This window comes from Columba livia, chromosome 4, assembly GCF_036013475.1.
Source record: "Columba livia isolate bColLiv1 breed racing homer chromosome 4, bColLiv1.pat.W.v2, whole genome shotgun sequence".
In the NCBI taxonomy this organism is placed as follows: Eukaryota; Metazoa; Chordata; class Aves; order Columbiformes; family Columbidae; genus Columba; species Columba livia.
In genome coordinates, this window is record NC_088605.1 from 13,285,861 (window position 1) to 13,307,050 (window position 21,190).

At 38.5% G+C, this 21,190-nt stretch overlaps 2 protein-coding genes across 14 annotated transcripts in view; one reads left to right on the forward strand and one right to left on the reverse strand.

The window, feature by feature from the left end:
- WFS1 (wolframin ER transmembrane glycoprotein) overlaps positions 1-14,086 on the reverse strand; it is a 55,791-nt gene extending 41,705 nt beyond the window's left edge. The window contains exon 1 of the mRNA XM_065060471.1: positions 14,064-14,086. The gene's annotated coding sequence lies outside the window, so the exon portion shown is untranslated. The remainder of the gene's footprint in view (positions 1-14,063) is intronic.
- JAKMIP1 (janus kinase and microtubule interacting protein 1) overlaps positions 13,219-21,190 on the forward strand; it is a 148,558-nt gene continuing 140,586 nt past the window's right edge. For 4 of the 13 annotated variants that reach the window (XM_065060479.1, XM_065060472.1, XM_065060481.1 and 1 more), the window contains exon 1: positions 13,220-13,492. The gene's annotated coding sequence lies outside the window, so the exon portion shown is untranslated. Of the gene's footprint in view, positions 13,493-16,056; positions 16,184-21,190 lie in introns of all 13 variants that reach the window. The other 9 variants (XM_065060483.1, XM_065060484.1, XM_065060485.1 and 6 more) reach the window with 5 other exon arrangements.

The window sequence follows — 21,190 nt, forward strand, 5'->3', positions numbered from 1 at the left end:
GTTTTTTTTTTTTTTTTGTAGTCAGTTCTTCATGCATCAGTATTTGGTTTACCAGAATTTTGGGCTGCCCAGGGTGCAGGAAATACTCACACCATTAGTGCTGAGTCAGATACCAGCAAATTCTTTGATTTGGCACACTCTACACAATAAACACTTTTTTTTTTTTCCTTAATGTATTATGAGGTCATAGTTGTTCTACTGTATGCTCTGGGTCATTCTAGTATTACTGTTTCTTATTAAGAATTTGTTACTGAGACTGCTTTTTTTCCCAGTTGGACTGGTATTTCCAATATGAATATTTTGTCATACCTTCTCATCCATGCACTTATCCTCTTTGAGTTTCACGCACTTCTTTCCTCTTTATGTGACTGTATTCCTGCATTATTCCTAGAATTAGGTTGAATGTCTCTGTTAAATAAAGCTTAGGTAAGTCTTAGGTGAGTCTAACACAGACATAGACCCTTAGGATTTACTTTCTCCCATATGTTAATTTTCTGGATGTTTTGATTAGAAATGTACAACAAAATGTTGTGCAGTGTATTAATGTGTTAAACTGGATTAAGTTAGGGCTGTGTAAAGAAAAGGAGGATTCAGCAACAGTTTCAGACCAAGAGTCTCATAAAGAAATATTGTGAACAAACAAACGACAGGCAGATATCAGCCTGCAGACTCAAATAACCACTGTTTAAATATTTGGAAGTTGGAAAGAACTGAGTAGTTTTATAAATAGAGCCATTTTATCTGCTTAAAAGGCAACAAGCATATGAAAGAGCCATGAATATTTTAAAAATTACTCCATTTCTTCAGAAATGGTATTTCTTGATCAAAATTAGTTACTAGGGATCAAGCAATATTTGGTGGGATGAGAAATCCAGAGAGAGAAACCTGCAGGAAGGCCTGGCAGGGAGCTTGGTAGACCCTCCTAGAATGGAAGATGGGAAGACAACTGGTAAGAAAGATATCTGTGTTTTATTGTTTCAGAACACAGCTTCTTACAATTGTTTAGTTAACATTGCCCTGTGATTAGGAGAATATTTGATAACTTGCCAGTTTAGTTGCCCCAGAAGAAAGAAAACTGTAGGTTTGGTGAGGCAAATCATAGCTGATTCACTATAGACTGCATCTTGGGTCCAACTGTGAAAGCAGGAAAAGGAAATCACCTTCATGGACATACACCATTTGAGATCACACTCCTGAACAACCGGACTTTGAAAAACTAATCAACCTGAGAGAATATTTATGTTAGATAAGTGAAGTCTATTAAAGACTTTAAGTTTCTTTTCTTGTTCTGAACAGCCTGGCATTAACTCACAGGAAGGCTCTCAGAAGTCTTAAAAGGTCTTAAAGGCTTTTGTCATCTTAAATTTGACTTGTAGCTGTAACTTTAGTAATAATAAAAGAGAAGAATCATTGCAGAAAAATGGTGTATTATCATTCAGTATTTGCAGATGAAACTGAAAAACCAATAAGACACGTGTCTGAAATTTCACTCTTTAAAAAGAATTTCTAGGTAACTTGAGAGCCACAAGATGTAGATGCCTAAAACTGAATAAAAGCTAGTTAGCTTGAGAAGATAAATGACAGTACAAGAAAATTAATAATAATTTGTTTCTTTCACAGTAGTTCAGACTTGAAAACCATCATCCAGTAAATGCAAAAATCCATTATTAGTTCTTTGTTTCTATTAGAAGTGTTACATTGGTAACTGGGTGTTACTGTCTAACCCTGGGTGGTGGCTAAAACAGTATAGCAACTGGTCTCTCTAGCCCTTTCCTTCCCCAGGAGGAGGGAAAGGGAAAGGAGGAAAGACACCTAGGTTGAAACGGAAACAGATTTAATTGAGCAATAAGAAAAGAAGAGCAATACAGAGCAACACTTAGCCACTGGAACGTGCGCTCCCAGCAAATAAGGCCAGAGGGAGGACACTGTGAGCACAATGTGGTCAGCAAAAGGTGGAGATCACGGGAGCCCTCACGGACGGCAGCCACCAAAGAACAGCCTTCCCCAGCAACTTCCTGCTTACGGATGGAGCGTGATACAGAAAGAGCTATTGCCTATGGAATTAGCAAGCTTCCCTGTACTACAGATGCTTTTTAATCCCTACCCCTCAATCCATCTTCTAATCTTTCATTTTCTTTTCCTCCCAAATAGCAGGGCTATGTTTAGTCAAATTATTTCTAATATACTAAGTTAAAGCACCAAGTGCATCTTCCACCTACAGATCCTCTCTACAGTTGTAGAGATTCATGGTTACACATTCTATTTTATAAGCTAAAATTTGCCTTTCACATAGTTTTTAATATGCATGTCCGAAAACTTTCTAATCCTACTATTCCCAGATAGATTCAGCAACAGAATAGAAAGTTACACAGAATTTTTGATAGCCCATACTCCAAAGTTGTAAAAAACACCTGCGAAGACACTTAACCTACACTAAAGAAACCTGCAATCTGAAAAGGCATACATTACAATTTTATTTATCTTCTGTTATTTTTATGCATGCCATTTTTTTTAAATCCTTCCTTTAATCATTTATTTGTTACATTTCTACCCATACAGTTACAATTTTCTGGCTTTGAAGAGATAAAGGCCAACACTGGAGATTTTGTATGTATCCAGCAGTGCTGGAGAAGGATCAGTATTGTAATACTATAGGTTCTTTTAACACTAAACAGAAATAAATCTGTATGTTTGAAAGGAATCTTGTTAGCGTACCTAGACATAATTATGAAAGTACCAGGATTAAAACGAATTATAGCAACAATAAGCAAAGCTAAAAACTCAAATGTTATGAAAGTAGAGTCAAGTCTTGCACTTCGGAAGGAATAACCACACTAACCAGTAAATGCTGGGGTCCAGTAGCCCACACTAACCAGTACAGAGCAGCGGCCAACCGGATGAAAAGCAGCTTTGCACAATGAGGCTTAGGGGCTGTGGTGGACAATACACCCACAAGCCAGCAATGAGCTGCTGAGGCAAAGGTGGTTTGTGGCACCCTGGGCTGCACTGGGAGGAGTGTTGCCGGCAGGTGGAAGATGATCCTTTCCCTCTACTCGGCACTGATGAGGCCACATCTGGAGTGCTGGGTCCAACTCTGGTTCTCCAGTGAATAGCCACAAAGACGTGACCAGAACGTGTTTTATATGAGGAGAAGCTAAAAGAACTGAAGTGGTTCAGCCTGGAGAACAGAAGATTCAGTGGTATCTTATCAATGCTTATAAATATCTGATGGAAGAGTGTAAAGAAGGCAGTGGTGCCCAGGAGGCAATGTGCACAAACTGAAACACATGATGTTCCCTCTGGAAGTTTCTCAACTCTTTTTTTTTTTTTTTTCCAGTTACCAAATCTATCTGGTGAATATTCATTGAACCTACTGAATGCAACGGGGTCTAAATGCCAGCTACTTGGTGGACACAATAGTTGTGATCTACAGTATAGATATAATGCATGTGATTGCATGAAACGCACTGCCAAGTTAGGTACCTTAGCCTGCATAAAGGAAAAAAAAATCACTTAAATGTTATAAGAGAAGTTCTACAGAGTACTGCTTTCCTATAGGGTGCCCTTGTTCTATGAAGAGACCTGAAAAAAAAACAAAAACAACACACAAAGCCCAAAAACACCCCCACCCCTCACCATTTCTATGTCCAACAAGATAGGTCATTGTTACATTCCCTGCCTAGATGGAAAAAAAAAAAAAAAAAAAAAAAAAAAAAATAGAAGGAGAATGTTAAAGACCAAAAGTATTTGGTAAGCTAGAAGCTAGTATCTGCCAAGTAACAAGTAATTCAGACGCAGTATTTGCTGAAAGGGGAAAATTGCCACCAAGGTTTACAGAGAGACTGCACCAAACAGGAACAACTACACAGGTAATGCTTTTAAAACTATTGGCTTATCCTGATTCTACATATAAGAAACAATGCACTCTGCAAGTGCATTTAATACAGGTGTCTGTGCTTGGTAACTCCCATTGCAGGTTGACTTCATAAATGTACAGACATCTCTTTATACTCTTACTTTCCAGCCTCAGACACTCTCAGGGGATGAAAGAAGACAAGCTATGTTTAACTTCTAGCCCCTATAGCTCTGTTATAAAGGAACTTTGTTTCTAGAGATACACCATTTCCCTTTGGAGTTTTCTGTGTCAATATTGAAGGGAGTTACTTGAGAATTTCAGTCTGAGCTGCTTTGTTCTGTAGTGATGTCTCTTTCTTCATTATTAAAGGACCAGGGTTGTCTTCTTATCTGCTCAGATTTGCATGTAACACTTCTAAACTGAGCTCAAACATACTCTAACTAGGGTTGGAATTGGCTAAGAACAGAAGATGGGTCATCAGAAGCCATAAAGATCTTGAGTGAAATGCTTTCTCAAGGAGGAAGGAAACCCTGACAGTTACCTGAATATATGGTGAAGATTTGTAGCTGAGACATATAAACAGAGAACAATGCAAGTGAAAAATGAATCTACCAGAGTAAAGAAAAGCAGCCAGGAAATCCATATTCCACTTAAGCAGGACAGAGCAGCGAGCTCAATGAGCCACATCAGCTCTCCTCATACATGAAAAGGCACCAAGTTTTTTGGGGAGACTTGTACCAGGACTGAATTGCTGCCTTGCCTCGGGCCTCACATTTGCCATTTTCTATTGCTCTGTTTCTCTATATGCAAGAGCTCATTAATGGCCTTTCTGAAGGACCTTATGAATTGTTAAATACAGCAAGGATTTAGGGAAAGTTACTATTGTTTATTAGGTGAAGTGATAAAATTAAAGAAAAGGCCATCCAAGCTTGTGGACACACAAACACTCCAGGTATTATGAAACATTTCAAAATTTGCAACATATTAAACACTAGCAAAAAAAAAAATCTAGAAATTAACCTAATGTTTGTAGTTAAGCACTTACTCCTACTTACATCTGTCCCTATTTAATTATTCATACTAAGAATAGAGAATTAAACATTAAAGACTACAGTAGTGACTTCAGATTTTTTGTACCTCCCTCCTCCTCAAAAAAACCCAAAGCCAAACGGATATGTAGAACAGCGATTCCTTCACAAAAAAAACTTAAAATATCCAAAGACAAGGAAAATAGGATGCAAATAAGGGCGAAACCCACAGCATATATACCTAAAAAGACAGGAGTAGGTTGTAAATGGAAATGTAATTGCAGTCTCTCCTAATATTGAACCTCTTACCTTTGTATTCCTAATATCCTTTTTCTTAGGTCTATGTATATTTAAGTAAATGCTTACAAAACCTCATCAAGGTAATATCAGCTATCTGGTGTTTAACATGTGTCATCTATTCGTCTCCACGGCTAATGCACATCTATTCCTCTCCACTGTTTTAATGCACTTGCATCAGTCACAGGTATAACAAAAGATACACTTCTGAGATGCACTTCCAAGAAACACTGCTCCTGGTGAACAAATAAATTATGTACTTCTGCCTTTCCTAAAAAGAAAAGGACTACTAGCACATTTCCAACATATGACAGTATCTGCAGTTCCCTGTTTGCATTTCCTTGGTTTTTCCCAATATATTAATCAGAAGATACCATTATATTCTGTATTGAGTGCAGGAGTCAGATGTACTTTTTGTGGAAGGAGATTACCTATTATATCTTCCTCAATGGAATTAGAATTTAACAACATAGCTTAAAACAAACAAAGTACATTTCTCACAGCTCACTACCGAGCTTCAGTCAGTTTCCTGCTGATTTTGTTAACTGCAAAGGAAACTACTGAAAAAATCACTACATGATCACAAATGCAGGACTGGAAGAGATTCAAAACCAATCCTGTACTACTTCTCCCCCTGTCCTAGTGCAGGATTCACCTCTCTGCTGGAATTCATCTACGAAAAATTAAACTAAATGACTCTTCACTTTCAAAGACAATCTGCTACAGTTCTTCACTTATTTTACCATTACAATGATTGCAATAGATTGCAAAAAAAGGTACAAGATGGAATTTAATAGGAACAAATACAGGATGTTACATTCTATACAGCTAATCTATGATCTAGGATGGGTCAATAGTAGGATAGATCAAGAAATCAACACAGGACAAAGAATAACCGTCTAGGTAGCAGTACATCAGGGATTACATTAAAAAATGACAAATCAAGAATGTCATTCTATACAGTACATTGGGGATTACATAAAAAAAATGGCAAATCAAGAATGTCATTCTATTTCAGATAAAGGCAAGTGCCATCATGGCATGTCAGGCATACAGCAGATAATCCTTTCACTACACAGGATTGTAAGGCCACAGCTGTCACACTTCAAAACCCAGGTCTATACTTGGAAAAAAAGTGGATCACCTGGACAAAGTCTAGAGGAGAACAGTGAAGGCTCAAAAACCTAGATGGAATTTAGGAAAAAGGTGGAAAAGTTAGTCTTTCAGCATTAGTAAAGAAGGTACTTCAAAATATGCAAAGTCTTCTGCAAAGAGAATACTTTTAGTGCTCAAGCGGGATAGAACAGGTAGTATAACTCACAGAAAAGTAGACATTAGAACTTTACAAGAACACTGAAACAGACCATCTGTACAATCATCATCAGAGCATTTTTAAGAGGAGGCAACACAAACTTCTATAAGGAATATCCAGGTATTCGGAATAATGCCATGGAGAACAAGATAGTTCAGATGATCTATCAAAATTTCATCCATCTCTGAGATTTTTATCAATATTCCTTTATTCTTCAAATGTAAATAGTTTCTCATTTTACCACAAAGGGTATTTGCTTTATGAATCTCTCTTCTTTTAAACAAGGCTTGAGAAGCTTCAGAATGTTGATATATGTTCAATTCCATATGAATTTTGCAATATATCACTTTTAAAACTTATGATATTTAGATTATTCAATTATTATTTGCTTCTTCTGCTAATATCACTATATTAACCTAAAAAGGTTTTTCTGCTGAACACAGCTGAGACCACTGATCAGCCAGTCTCGTTTATTTTAGTAAGAGCTAAATTTGGATATCTGATCAGCCTAATGCTTTGCTTACTCGAGACATTGCTTAGCTAACATGATGGTTGGCAATATTCACAATTAGCAATTTAAAAGCCCACAATACATTTGTCTTTTTTTACTTATGTTGACATACATATATGAATTATTGCATTAATTAATCTTCATACAATAAGAGATCTGCTGTTTACACATGTTCAGGATGACATCTGGTTTTAAAATGAAACTTTCAACAGCAGAGTGGGAAGAAGAAAGAAACCTTCAAGAAACTCATGGGGCACTGGATTCAACAACAACAAAAAGGACCAATTTAGTTCTTAATTTAGATGTCCTTTAGTTATCTTAACCTCACTTTGAGCAACTTCGATGGATTGGGAGTGGGCAGGGAAGGTACAGCACCACCAAGAAATCTACAGACAGCTAGGGAAAACTTCAGTTATTTTGCCTTTGAGCATTGAAAAGAATATGGTAATGCAGGAGAAATTTCGATATCTTCACTGACAAATATCATGCTAGAGCATCGCTGGGGTGACTAATGAAGTGCCCATTTCATCTTCCATAGGGTATAACTCACTGATTCCAGTATCTTCTCAATTGGTTAGCAGCTGGTCCTCCGCAATTTCTGCCTCTAAAGAAAAGACCACATTCAAGATTCAAAGTCTTACTCTGTTGTTAGAGAGAGGGGCTTTCTAGTGAGAAACAGCAGACCTTGCACATCTCCTGTGCTCAATTATACCCTAGTTCCAAAGATATACAAATACTTGGATCCTCTTCTCTTTTAATAGGGAAAAGGGAAGGGATTTATCAGGCTATATGTTCACTTCTCCATCATCCTTTCTTCACAAAGATTAACTTCGTGACAGGTAACTTTTTTTTCCTTTCATTCTATAAGAAAGGTACATCTGAGGGAATACCTCAGTATGCACCAAAACAAAGACATTGCAGTTATCTGCAAAACAGAAGTAAAATATTTGTTGTTTTGCTAAACTGATTGAAGATTTACATCAATGTGCATAACAGAAGCTGTGGTATTTCTTAATGAACATTTTCAGCTAGCTGCTATCCTTTGAAGTGATGCATAACCTCATATTTAGTCCTGACTGCAGTTTTGAATACATAGATACAACAAACGCACATCTAGTTTGTAACCACATAAACTGCTGTAGAAGTACTAAAATATTCAATGTGATTAAATACTGCTATTAACTGGATGATTAATAAAGTATGTTTTCTTTTTTCCTTTGCACTTAAAGTTTCTATTACGTGAATGCTACAACCTAGAGTTTCCAAACATATATATTATGAACATATACAATGTTATAATAAGATCTTGTCTTTAGAAAGTGGCCATTAAATAGCTCATCCTTAAAAAGAAACAATAAGAATCATGAAGAGAAAAAAGGTCCACCAAAATTTCCTGGTTTTACCACCTGTGTTTCGCAGTCTTTTTCAACAAAGTTCTGAATACCTGGGTTTATTATGTACTAAAGCAGGTGTCAGTGAACGACAGGTGCACATCCTCACAGAATTCCTTCTGAGAAGTATAACGGCTGTTATTTTTACCCTTTAATCCCTAGCCTCTCTTTATTACAGCTAATCGTCTCAACATACGCATTACAGAGAACTATGCAGGTAGCACTAGAAATCAATTGCCATCCAAAGCCCTAGCGCCTACTTCTGTAACAGTATCTTCAACCAAACATGGGTTAATATACTGTAAATCTTGAGGTTTGCCCTTTGTTTTAGCATGAGTCAAAAGCTTTATTCCCATATTCCACAGCATAGTCATTATCTTCATCTATTTATTTTGTCATTTTTAATTTGATATGTTACTGCACAACAAGGCAGCTTTTAACCAAGTCTGTTGTACATAAAGCCTATAATAAATCCTGATTTCTGTGTGTATATTCCCAGAAGACTCTCCCCCCTCTACTAAGGAAAAAGTGACTTCTCAAAACCAGGTGCAAAAATATACTAAAAGTGCATACATGTCCATACAGACACATGCCCATACACAACAGAAAGGAATATTGTACGATCCACTCAGTGCAAAACAGAAATGTAACTCATGATTGTTAAGTCTACGTTTGGAGGAGAACGTATTTCAACTCTTTAGTTGCAGTCTGATTCCTTTGGCTGCTATTGATAACTGTATGGTAAGCATTCCCTATTAGAAGCACGTGTTTGTAACACATGCTATTCCTGGATATTCTACCAACACCCACCTAAGGCAGAACCCATTAATAGGGTGCGAGAGAGGGAAGAACATCTCTAAGAAGATATACCACAACCTGTCATATCAGTGTTTCTAACACTTGTAAAAGAAGATTTGCTTCTGACAAAATACATGTTATAGAAGGGATTTAACTTGCACGAGGCTGCAGGCAGGTGTAGGTGGCTTTGGCCAAACTGAACAGTGTCCCCCACCAGTTACAGTTCTACCTTATGAGCTGCAGACACCAGCAACAGCTTCCCTTTTGGTTCAGCAGATATAAATTCTGTATTTTGAAACTCAACAGTATGATAGGTGACATTTTTGTGCATGTTAACGCCACTATCAATTTTATACATGACTGCCCAGCAAACATTCTCTAGGGGTTTGTAAGTAGTACCTCTGCTCTGGGGCCAAGGTGGCCATGACAGAGATTTACCTGCAGTGGAGAGAGGGAGCCCAGGTAACCCATCTGTAGACACTTAGCAGGTCAGCCCTCTGGCAAAACATATCTCACCTACTGTAGAAAATCAGGTCAGCTCTTCCCAGCAATCTTGCATCTGAATAGATGGGATTTTAAAAACATTTTAAATGAATATGAATACATTACTGTTTTAAATGAAAGTCCACTGCAAGTTTCACAATGCTGCAATGACTTAGAAGAACAAACCTCATTCCATTTCAATGACTCCGAATCTCCCATGCTTTCTGAAATGAATGTCTCGAATCCAACTTTTCTAGAAAAGTCATTCATATAAAAGATCACACCCAAATCCTTTAAAGTGGTTAATTACAGTCAGTCTACTTAAAGTTCCCCATAAGAGTAGTTCATTTTTTCTTTCCTGTCCTGAGCAGTATTAACATTAATATTAATTAGTGCTGATCAGTGAGAAGTTTTAAATATGGCCATATATTATACATAATTGTGGTAGTGTTGCTATGCACTATTATATAGTTGCCTGCAGATGGCTGCATTTCAATAGGAAAAACCATACTGTGTAAAAAAATATATATCTGCCCTTAGATGTGTATTTCTGATTTCTCAATAATAATAGTAATAATATTACCAATAACAATAATAACAATCATATCAAGAACAATGCTAATAACAACAATAACAAAAGATGATCAATTCAATCCTTTTACATTTACAGCAGCAGATAATCTCCTCCTCTGTGTGTAAATTAGTTTCAAAAGTGCTATGGGATTTTTTTTTCATAAAAGAATGCAAGAGCTTAAAGCATTACAATTATTCAGAGCTGAAGTTTTAAAAACTTCTCATGCCTTGAGTTTTAACTGAGCAGGAGGATCACCACTGTTTACAAGGGATTTTGATTATGATTAAAATGTTAGGGCAAATTTAGAACAAGGATTCTGACATCCTTCTGCTAGTCTGCATGCTCAAAAGTCTTTACAATGAGCATATCAATATTAAAAATGGATTAACCTTTCAATTATAGCCTGTCCTTGGAATTCTATTTTGCTTTCTACTTAATATAGTTACTTCAGCCTGAGTAAAATAAAGTTGAAATTCTTATAATTCTAAACTACATAGCCGTAAATTAGCAACAAATTTTAAATGCATTTTTAAAGTGTCAATTCTAAGTCTCAGTTCCATTCCTCCTGAAGTAAATGAAGAATCTGCATTGATTTTGAGGGATTCAGAACAGAGCTCAGTATTTTCTTGCTGATGTCTCAAATAGCACTTTTCAGATTAAATATTTCAATCTGCTTTACTAATCACTAAAAGGAGAGCTAGGAAGCTGGTAATGCAATAGCCAAATAAACAGTAACAATATATCAGCCACTAACTGTGCAAAACGTTTCCTTTCCTTTGCAGATGTCTTCTGTATTTTGCTACCATGCTCTCTGTGTGTGTTTTTCAGCAGCCTCCCACTGTCCCATTATCAGGGACACCACAGTTACCAGGATATATCAGGATTAATTGCTGGCTGACCCACAAAATTCCTGTGGTATTGGAGTATTGGAGCACCCAGTAAGATACAATGCCAATATAAACAAACAAACAAACAAACAAGCAAACTGACCAGATTTAAAATCTTTCACTCAGTATTCTAGGCTCTTGGATATTCCATGTTAATTGGTAGCATTAGTTCTTTGGTGATGGGAACATCTTCACAGTACATCTGTGCAGCACAGACAGTGCAAAGGGTCCCTCAGCTCCTGTGGCTATCAAACTGCACACTCTCCAGGGTTCATGAAGTGAAGGTTGCTCTCCAGCTAAAGGGAACAGCACTTTATAGAGCCACATCTGACAGGAGGCTGATCTTTTTGACTTTGTGCAGACAAGAACATGGTCACCTAACTGTACTTTTACATTAAACCTTAGTTTATGTAAATTTAAAAAAGCTCTAACACTTTTATTAATGAAAAATACTGAGAAACAAAGTGCTAGCTAAGTTATACATTTCACCTTCTTATTTATTTTTGAGTACTTTCAAGCAAAAATTATTTAATAAGCTCAGAACATTATTTGCATGTAACAACTCTACGCACCAGTCCATTATACACAAATCCTATACAGAACATCATGCCTTTCTTCAGAACACAACACAGTGTCCTTGCACAGGACACAACACTAATATAAGGTCATGCATATACTATTTAAGCACTCAAATTTCCTCTCTCTCTCTGACCAGGGCTAGAACTAAGGCTCAAAATTCGTGTTCCTGTAAAAAACAGTTAGATAGTGGCTAAAGCACAAAAAGCTGCTTATTATGGTTTCATTAATCCGGACTTGGAACACAGCCACTGATAAATGAGTTAACAGTTATTAAGAGCATATATATCAAACATTTATACCTGAAATTGTCTTGGAAAATGCAACAAATAAACTATATGGAGTAATTAACACTAACTGGGACATTCAGTTCTTATTGATTTTAAAATCAAAACCAGCATTTCTTCTATGAAGGAGAAACTTTCAGGCTTACAAGAATTCCTTCAGCTCCTCTTTTAAATACCCCCCTTGGGAAAGAGATTTGTTTAAATGCTGCTTCACACTGCCCAGAAATGCGTGTTCCCTTTTGGTCTAAAAAGGCTGTTCTGACTGTTTATTTGCCTTTACTGTTAAACTATGTGTTCCACTTCAAAATTGGATTTGAAGCATTCAGTTTGGCCATCAATAGTATTATGGTTTTATCTGCTAGACTGAAGTGTCCTCTTATCAAATTTCTGTCACTGTTGCAGCCCACAGCCGTTATTTCTGGTGAAACTCATAAACCTGCTTCTTTGAGCATGTTTCGAAACTGATGAACGTTTCTTGTTTGTGGCTCTTTCAAATCTATCTAGCTATTTTCCCATATCCATCTTGTCTTCTGAAACTAAGCATAAACTTAGTACCCTGGCAGCAGCTACTCAAAAAAACCCACCAAAAAGCCAAACCAACAAAACGAAACAAGTACAACAGCAATACTGCTTATTTTCTCTTTGATACTTGGCCTATTACACAAATACTGCATTAACCATCAACATAACATTAAGCTAATTATCATGACCATTCCCACTCCCTGAGGTCTTTTGTATTTAACTATCTGAAATGCTTTTCTAGTGAATCTGGATCAACGGAAATATAGTTGCCAACTCCGTTTTAGTACGGGCATGTTAAAAGCCAATGTATGGCAGGGCAGAAGAGGCAGCGTAGTTTGAAACCCAGGCCCGAGTGCCTCATGCAGCTATTCTGTTCCATTCTAACAAAATGATCAAGTTTTAAGTGGTATTAGGGTTTACAGCCATCTGACACAGATGCTAACAGTTGAGTTAATCTGACAATTCCGCATCCAGTTCTTGTGTACTATGGTACAGCGTAACATAAAAAAATCAAATTGATAAATCCTTCTCAGCACTCTATTAACGCGCACGGGTCCACCTCTACCGAGGTTGTAAGCCGAGTAAGGGGGATATTACACACACCCCACTGGAGCGGCCGTGATTCCTGGGCACGCCGCTTACATCGGCGCGGGAGGGCGGTTCCCGGAGCAGGCGCGGGGCTCCGGGCCACCTGCCGAGGTTGAGGTCGCCGCGCCCGCCGCTCTGGGTTCTCCGCGGCGGCCGCGGGGGCTCCCGCCCGCTCGGGGCGGGGCTGCGGGAGCGCTCGGGGCCGCCGCGTCGCGGGGGCGGGCCGCCGGTGACAGCTGGGGAGGGAGCCCGGCGCCGGCAGCGAGGTGCGGCTGCTGGCAGAACGTCGCCGCTTCGTCCGCATCGCACCAGCCGGTCCCTCCCAGGAAGAAACGGGGCGAGGGCTTGGCGGGCGCTGTCGCGGTTGCCGCTTACGGCGTGGGTGAGTAGCGGCGGCGGGAGGCACGAGTGGGTGATGCGGAGGCGGCGCGGAGGAGAGGGTGGGGGAGGAAGGAAGGAAGGATGGATGGAGGATGCTGCCGGGTTCGGAGACTTTGATCGTGTGAGGTGCCCGAGGGGAAAAAGTGCAGCCCAGGGTGGGGCGAGGCCGTGCTCGTCTGCGCTCGCCCCTCTGTGCTGGTGCCCGGTGGGTGAGGAAGCCCCGGGAAGGGCGACCGGTCCTTGGTGGGGCTGGGCGCAGCCTGTCCGCAGCCGGGGAGAGGCGGCTTCTGCCCGCCGAGGGGGCCAGCTGGGTCGGGTTCTCCGCCTGCCCTGGTCCTCACGCAACTCCCCAGCAGCCATCAGCGAGCCGGGGCGCGGCCGCGGTGTGGAAGGGAGAACCCCGGATCGCACGGCTGCGGGGGGTACGAACCCTTCGGCCCCCAATCGAGCTCACCCATCCCTGCCGGCCTCCCCGCGGCCGGTCCTGCAGCCGCCGATACCTGCGGGAGGGTGGGATAACGGTGCGGCGCATCCCGGTCACCCGGCCGAGGCCCCGTCACCCTTCCCTTTACCTGGGGTTAAGGCGGGTGTCACTGGCAGAACCTGCGGGGCTTAGACCTGCTCTTGCAAGCCGTGCCCGGCTGGTATGGATCTTCCAAGAGCAAAGCTGAGGCCTGCCCTTGGAGGGCTTGCAGGATGAGGCCTTTTTTTTTTTTTTTTCTTTTCAGGGTACTGGCTGGCTGATATTTACATAATAACTCTGCTTAAGTGTGACCTCTTCCCTAATTGGAGGCTTCCTTTCCATTTTCTATGGCAACACTACAGAGCAGATCACTCGGGGGAGGGGGCTGAATGAGAGGAATATCTGCATAAAGTGTAATTTTTGTTTATTGGCTGCTCATTAAGTGAAGGTGTGAGGTTTTGATAAAAAGTTCTTTACCTCAGCCCTTAAAGAAGCCGTCAGGCCTGTAAGTCACTGCAGATTTGCATTTAGAGAGAGGGCGGAGTGATCACAGGTTTAACAAACAAGCAATAATTATTTTTGTTAGCTATTTACGGATTATCAGTCATATATTACTAGCCTGACAGATGACTTGCGTGTGCCACACTGTCTAATCAAACAATCCAAAGAAATAATGTTAATTTAAACAGATGGCATTGATTATTTTATTTAAAAATTCACAGGCTTATTAGAAGGAAATCCTAAAAAATTTGGTAAGGGGAAAGAGTGAGTCTCAGTTCATTTAAAGGTTTCTTTTGCTCCCTTTTGCTCTATGCTTAGGACCCATTATATATACACAGTAACATCTTTTCTTACATGATTGGCCTCACTGACAGTAAGCATGATGTGCATATGTAGTCATGCAGGAAGGGGATTCTGTAATGCTTATTAGGGTCTTCTGTGTTTCATCTCTGGGAGATGCCAGTTTCTGTTGCAGGTTTTATCTGGCTGGGGTGAATACACTTTGTACTGTTTTTCCAAAGCCTGCTGAAAATAAATGTTTTCTGATTGTAAAGACACAGTAATTCATGGCTCATTTAGGCAGGAAGGTTTTTATGAAGACTTTAAATTCTGCCTCATTATCTTTTGAGATGGTGCTTTTGTTCTGCATTGAAAATATGCATGCTTTACTATTACTAATGCTAGAATTAGTTATTGTAACATAGGAGCTGTGGTATTCTGTAGGACTTAAAATATTTGCTTTCAGTCTCTGCTGTTTCTGCTTTATATTTCTTGGTCCACTGTGATGACTTTCTTTCTTGTACCTGAGGTAGTGTGAGGTCTTTTTGGTTTGGGGGTTTTAGTTTTTGGAGGGGTGCACATAGTGTGGATGCTAATGTGAATTCAGTCCCTATGTTGGAGTTTTCAAGAGAAGGACCAAGAATCTTGGATGCTCTAGAGAGAGGTGGAGGGACATGGGTGGAGGGACTAATGTCTGGGAAGGTCCTCTACATGTTTAAGGAGGCTGCCCCCTAGGACTCCTTCAGTGAAGCCTTGGAGCTTAAGCCTGCTACTGAAGAGATATTAGTGTTTTTAAGAAGACATTAGTATAGAGATTTGCCCAACATGTTTGTTTTGCAGGCAGATAGAGGTGGGTGTTTTTTTTTTTTTTTTTTTTGTTTTTTTAAAGTGTTTGGAGCAATATTCACTCTCCATTTACGTATAGGTGCCTTTAGTGTCTTAGATTGTTGTTATGGGAACTTAAGTGTTGGAAATATGCTCAAAAGAGGCCATAGGTTGACCCTGAAGTAAAAGTAAGTTTTGCATTTGAAGAGGTATGCTATGTTAAATTGTTAATCTCAATACACAGTGATAGAATAGTTTCCTCATCACGTGTTTTCTCTTAGCAGTCCTTCTCATTGAAGTCTGCTTTTTGTTTCCTATAATTACTGTATTTTTGTCCCTGCTGATGTGCATTTGAGGTTTCCTCCAGCACCATCACAGTTTATCTGAGATCTGCTGTCAGTTTCTGCTTTTAAATATTATCTGCTCAAATGTTTATAGTTATTTTCACTTACACTTTTTATTTTTTTTTCTGTTGAACATTTTAATTACACTGATAGAAAATAAGAGATACAGGAGTGGCAAGTAAATTGAGGAAATAAATGGGCCTGGGGCACATTTCTGGACAATGTAAGGCCAGCTGGAATTGACAGAAATATATGTTGGAAATATAAAACAGTGAAGAAGGTAAGGCTGATTGCCTTTTTGTATAGATGATTATTACATTTCAATTTATATATTCATTTATTAATTTTGACCTAAAGTTTCTCTGCCATCAAGAAAACAAACCATTAAATCCTTCCTCATGTTCTTGTCTGTCCTGACTTTTTTTCCTTTTCTCTCAACTTTCATTAACTGTATTCTGCTCCATTTTGAAGGGACAATATGCAGCCTTAATTGCAGCTTTGTGTACTGATATGAACAAACCCCTTCCATGTCTTTTGTTTTCCATTAAAAAAAAGTTCCATATTTAGAAGAGTTGCTGATTTATGGTACTTATTTCAACGTTACTCTACATTACTCAAGAAAACCAGTTTCATAGTTTATTCACATGTGGAAATAAAACAACTTGGACAACTCACTTTCTAAAAATGTGCTTTTATTTTTCTTTTGGGAAGGCTTATCCCACATGCAAATTTTTTATCTTCTTTTTAAGTTTTGGTAAGATATTTTTTATAATATAAAACTTTATTAGCCCTAACTTCAGTAATAGGGAAAATACCTACAGTAGTTCAAGAAAAATGGTATAGATTCGTTCTCAATGGGGCAACTTGATCTAGTTGAAGATGTCCCTGCCCATTTCAGGCGGGGTGGACAAGATGACTTCTAAGGTCCCTTCCAGCTGAAACTCTTCTATGAGTCTATGAAAATGGAACCATAGTAGTTTAAGCTCAATTTTAACTCATTCTTTTTCAGTGATACTTCTATTCACATTATTATAAATAATTGTTTGTTTGTTTGTTTCTTTGTTTGGAATGCTTTTGTAGACCTTTCTTTGAGACCACTAAAACTTCAAGTTGATTACTTCCTTACTTGCAATATTCCATCTCTGCATTAATCTAATAAGAATGGCATTAAGAGAAACTTCTGCTCTGTGTTGTGACAGATGAGGGCTTCTCCTTTTCCCCTCAGCCCAATGCCAGGCTCTTAGATCTGTCACTTTATTCTCCAACTATCTTTGAAGTTGATGCATTCTTTCTTTACCATATATGCTATCAAACAAATTCATGAATGCGAAGGAAGAACCAAATGTATTTGGGAAGCTCCCACCTGCAGCTTCCATTTGCAGCTATTAAGTTTAAGTCAGACAGCAGACGAATATATAAGGATATACGCACATGTATTTGTTTTAGTGCTGTCCTGGTGACATGGGGAATAACCTGATTAACTGAAATCAGTTTCTAGAGGTGAAAGTCTGAAAGTTAAGCAAAAATCACTTAAATCATGAGATGTTTAGAAAGGGTGAATACATGTTTATATATTGGTTATGTCCTCAAAAAGCACAGTCCACATTGGTTTGGTTTGCTTTGGTTTTGCTTTGTTTTTAGTGGAAGATGGTTGAAGAGCATCTCCATTTTATTTTGGCAATGACAAGAGAACTTGGATGTAAATATTACTTGTTTTGTTTCTTGCAGATGTTTTTTAAAAAACTATATATTTAGTCTATGAGCTGGTGTTCTGTAATCAGTGTAAAATTAAGAGGGAAACTATTTATATTATCAGCTCAATATGTATTTGTTTCTGTGTTGCTTGTTTGTTCCCTGCCTAATGCTGGACACAGCCACAACTGTAGGAGGACCAAGATGTCTCTCGTAACTCTGATGTTTTCTGCTGTTTTATTCTGTTTTCAGTCCACCTTAACAGTATTTTACCCATTCTCTAGCACCTCATTTTGAAAGCAAGGAAAAGGGGAGCTGTTTCAGAAAGTATGGGGTTTTGTAATTTATTTTTTTGTGCCATTTTGACTTACTTTCATCCTCTTGAATAGCTGACAGTTATCCTCCATTTCAGTTGTCTTTGACAAGACGTCATTGTTGAACATTTTTAGTTGCTCTTATGAGAGCTGTTACCTTTCCATTCATTACGGAAGTGTCATTAGTGTCACCCTGCTGTATTTTGCAGTTTCACTTTTGATTTAGTGGCAAAGTGAAGCATGTGCTGAAGATGGAATGCATGGCTTCCTGGGTGTAACCTCGATAAATGGTGTCCCTTTAGCTAAGGTAACCATGGTTGTCAACCATCATTATGGGCACTGTCTGCTTAGCTTGTTGCTTTGACTTCACTGTGCAGGTGAGGAAGTGATTTTGCTTTTTTTCCCCTGTGGGTATGATGCACTCAAATTCTATTTATTTTAAGATGAAGTAAGCCAAGTGGCGTGTTGGTGTAATTGAAACTGAAGTATATTATTGTTACTATTATCATATTATATTATTATTATTTTATAGTGAGAATAAGAGTGAGCCACTGTGGAGCCATTTTCCTTGGATTCTTCAAAAACTATCTTATTTCTTTAATGATCAGAATGAAGAATATCTTATCTATCTAATGTAGACCGATTTTAATAAGACTTCCCAAAATGTCGGTGATTATGAGGCTGAGATTTGATTTTATTTTTCTGTTTTCTATCTAGAGCAGTGTCCAGCACCTAGTAACTGTTTATTTACTACACCATAATGCTTCTACTTATGTTAAGAAATTATCAAATGTTTTGTACTTGTTATTACTGGCTTGCATTTGAACTGCATCCAAAGGGACAAGCCTTGTTTTCTTGTGAACTACTAATTCTCTGAAAAAGCTTGTTCTCCACCTTTATAAATACTTGTGGCAATGTGATGCACTTGTATACTGAGTCTAATCAGGACATGTTTCTGCAGCAGATTTTATACTTCATGAGTTATTCTGAGTGTCTAAGCTGCAAGTATTTCTATGATTTTGGAGTAATTCCTTCAGGTAGTTCTTCCTGTGCTATCTGGATGTAAACACACTGTAGTCTCTACCAGGATGGAGAGTGCATTGTGATGTGTTTCTTCTCTAAATTGCTTAGAAATGGGAGATGAAACCCCCAAAACACAGCTTTTTTCCTATCAAGGTGTAAAGCACCACTTTCACAATGTTTTTACCTTATGTTGATCTACTCTGAGTCACACCTTGGTATTTCCTATAGAACAGATCATGTCTCATCATTCATTATGTTGTTGGGTATAGACTATAGTACAATTATACTCTTGCTAATTTAGTGTAGCAGACCTTTATTTATTATGGAAGAATCCAGTACCTTTTCCTCTCATTTTCCTTCCTGGTCTATTTCTTAAACCAGGAGAAAAAAAAAATGAATAAAAAGATTTGTAAGTGCATTTTATCCCAACTTCTCATATTGATGTTCTTTGAGACTACCCATTTTAAGAAAGATCAGAATGAAAACCTGTCTGCGCTATGGCAAAAGAAAATAATTCAGCTGACCAATAAGGATGATGGACTTATTTCTCAAAAAGGCAGACTTTAGCTTCTCTGTGCAGCATAATCCTACTAGAAGATAATAATCCTATTAGCTTTTGCATGAGGCGCTGGCCACTACCACGTGGGGAGGGAGGATGGGATGCTGTGCCCCAGCACTCAGTGTCTGTTCTAGTAATTCTGAGTCTTTTAGCAAAATGGCAAACTCTTACTAAAAACTTTAATTACATTTGCTGTAGCCTGGCTTCCTGTGGAAGTGAGGCTTAAATGCTTCTGCTGTCTCTTAGTCCCCTATGACTAATATTTGCATTTGTTGACCAATTTCAAACTGCATTTGTAAGAAAGGTGGAACTCTCGAAGATGAACCTCCTGCTCAAGAACTCAAGACGTATATACTTGAGGGGGAAGGTTAGATGAGCCTTTTTGTATTTTTAAATGCGTTTCACTGTTGAATGGCATTAACTTGTATTCTCTGCTATGAGTTACCTTGAAAATGCATAATTTTTTGCCATTTCTTTTATTCCTGATATCTCATTGTATCTCATTATGAATGTTCTGTTTGGTTTAGTTGGTTTGTTTTGAATGGATTGCCATCATGCGTTACAGTTCTGAGGATACTGTAGATTCTACATTCTACCAGCCAAGAAGTCAGGGCTATTGCTTCCTCTTGCAGAAAACAAACAAACAAAAAACCCCCCAAAACTCAAAAAACCCACCAAACCACAAAAAAAGCTTTCCTGAATTCAGCTAGTAGTACCAACCGTGCCTTTGTGTTAATAACAAATTCTTTGTGTATATTGTGTATATGTTGGGTTTTGAAGACTTTTTTTTTTTTTTTTTTTTTTTTTTTGCTATTGTCCACTGTGCAAGAGAATCTGAAATATTTTGGGTTTTCTTCTACTTTTCCCCATCTTTTCACCTTAGTGTTTCCTAGATGACTTCTAGGCTATAAGATAGGTGGTTATTTCTGCAACACAGTGGGAAACATGATCACAGCCACGGTTAGATACATCTGAGCTAGATTTAGTCTATTTAGCTAGCTACTAGGAATCCAGCTATTAGATAACAAAGCAGTGGTTTTTAAGAGTAAAAAACAGTAAATGCAGAGAGTTTTTGTGTGTGTTCACAAATGTGCACTCAGAAAATACTTCAAGGATTAACACTGAAATAAATATGTTTGTGGAGACAGTATATCTGATGAACTAGATGAAACAGATGATACCTGCACACTAGCACTATAGCATAATTTCATAATAATGCCAGGTTGTACTGTATGAGGTGATGTATTGGAGATATCTCTGATTTAAACAGTGTTTCAGCTCTAATCAGAGTACTTAGTGTACTTAATATATATACTGTTCAGGAAGTGAGAGAAGCTAATCCTTCAAAGAGCACAAAAGCAACATAGATTTCTAATTAATTGCTGATTCCTCACACAAAGCAAAAGTATATCTAAAAATTTTTGAGAACGTGTCCCCATATCACTGTAGGTAATAAATACTGCATACTTCTTGCAGACTTAGATCTGTAAATCTAAAATCCTGTCAGATGTTGGTAAAGCAGAGCCATAAATATCATTATTGCCAAGAACAATAATTCTTATCTGCAGAAAAAAAAATGTACCCCAGGTTTGCTTTTTCACATCTCGTATGTCTAGCTCTTGTGCATCTGATGCAAACTTGCATTACTGGTTCAGCTGCCATAATCAGCTGTAACTGGCATGTGGAGTAAGGGAGCTGG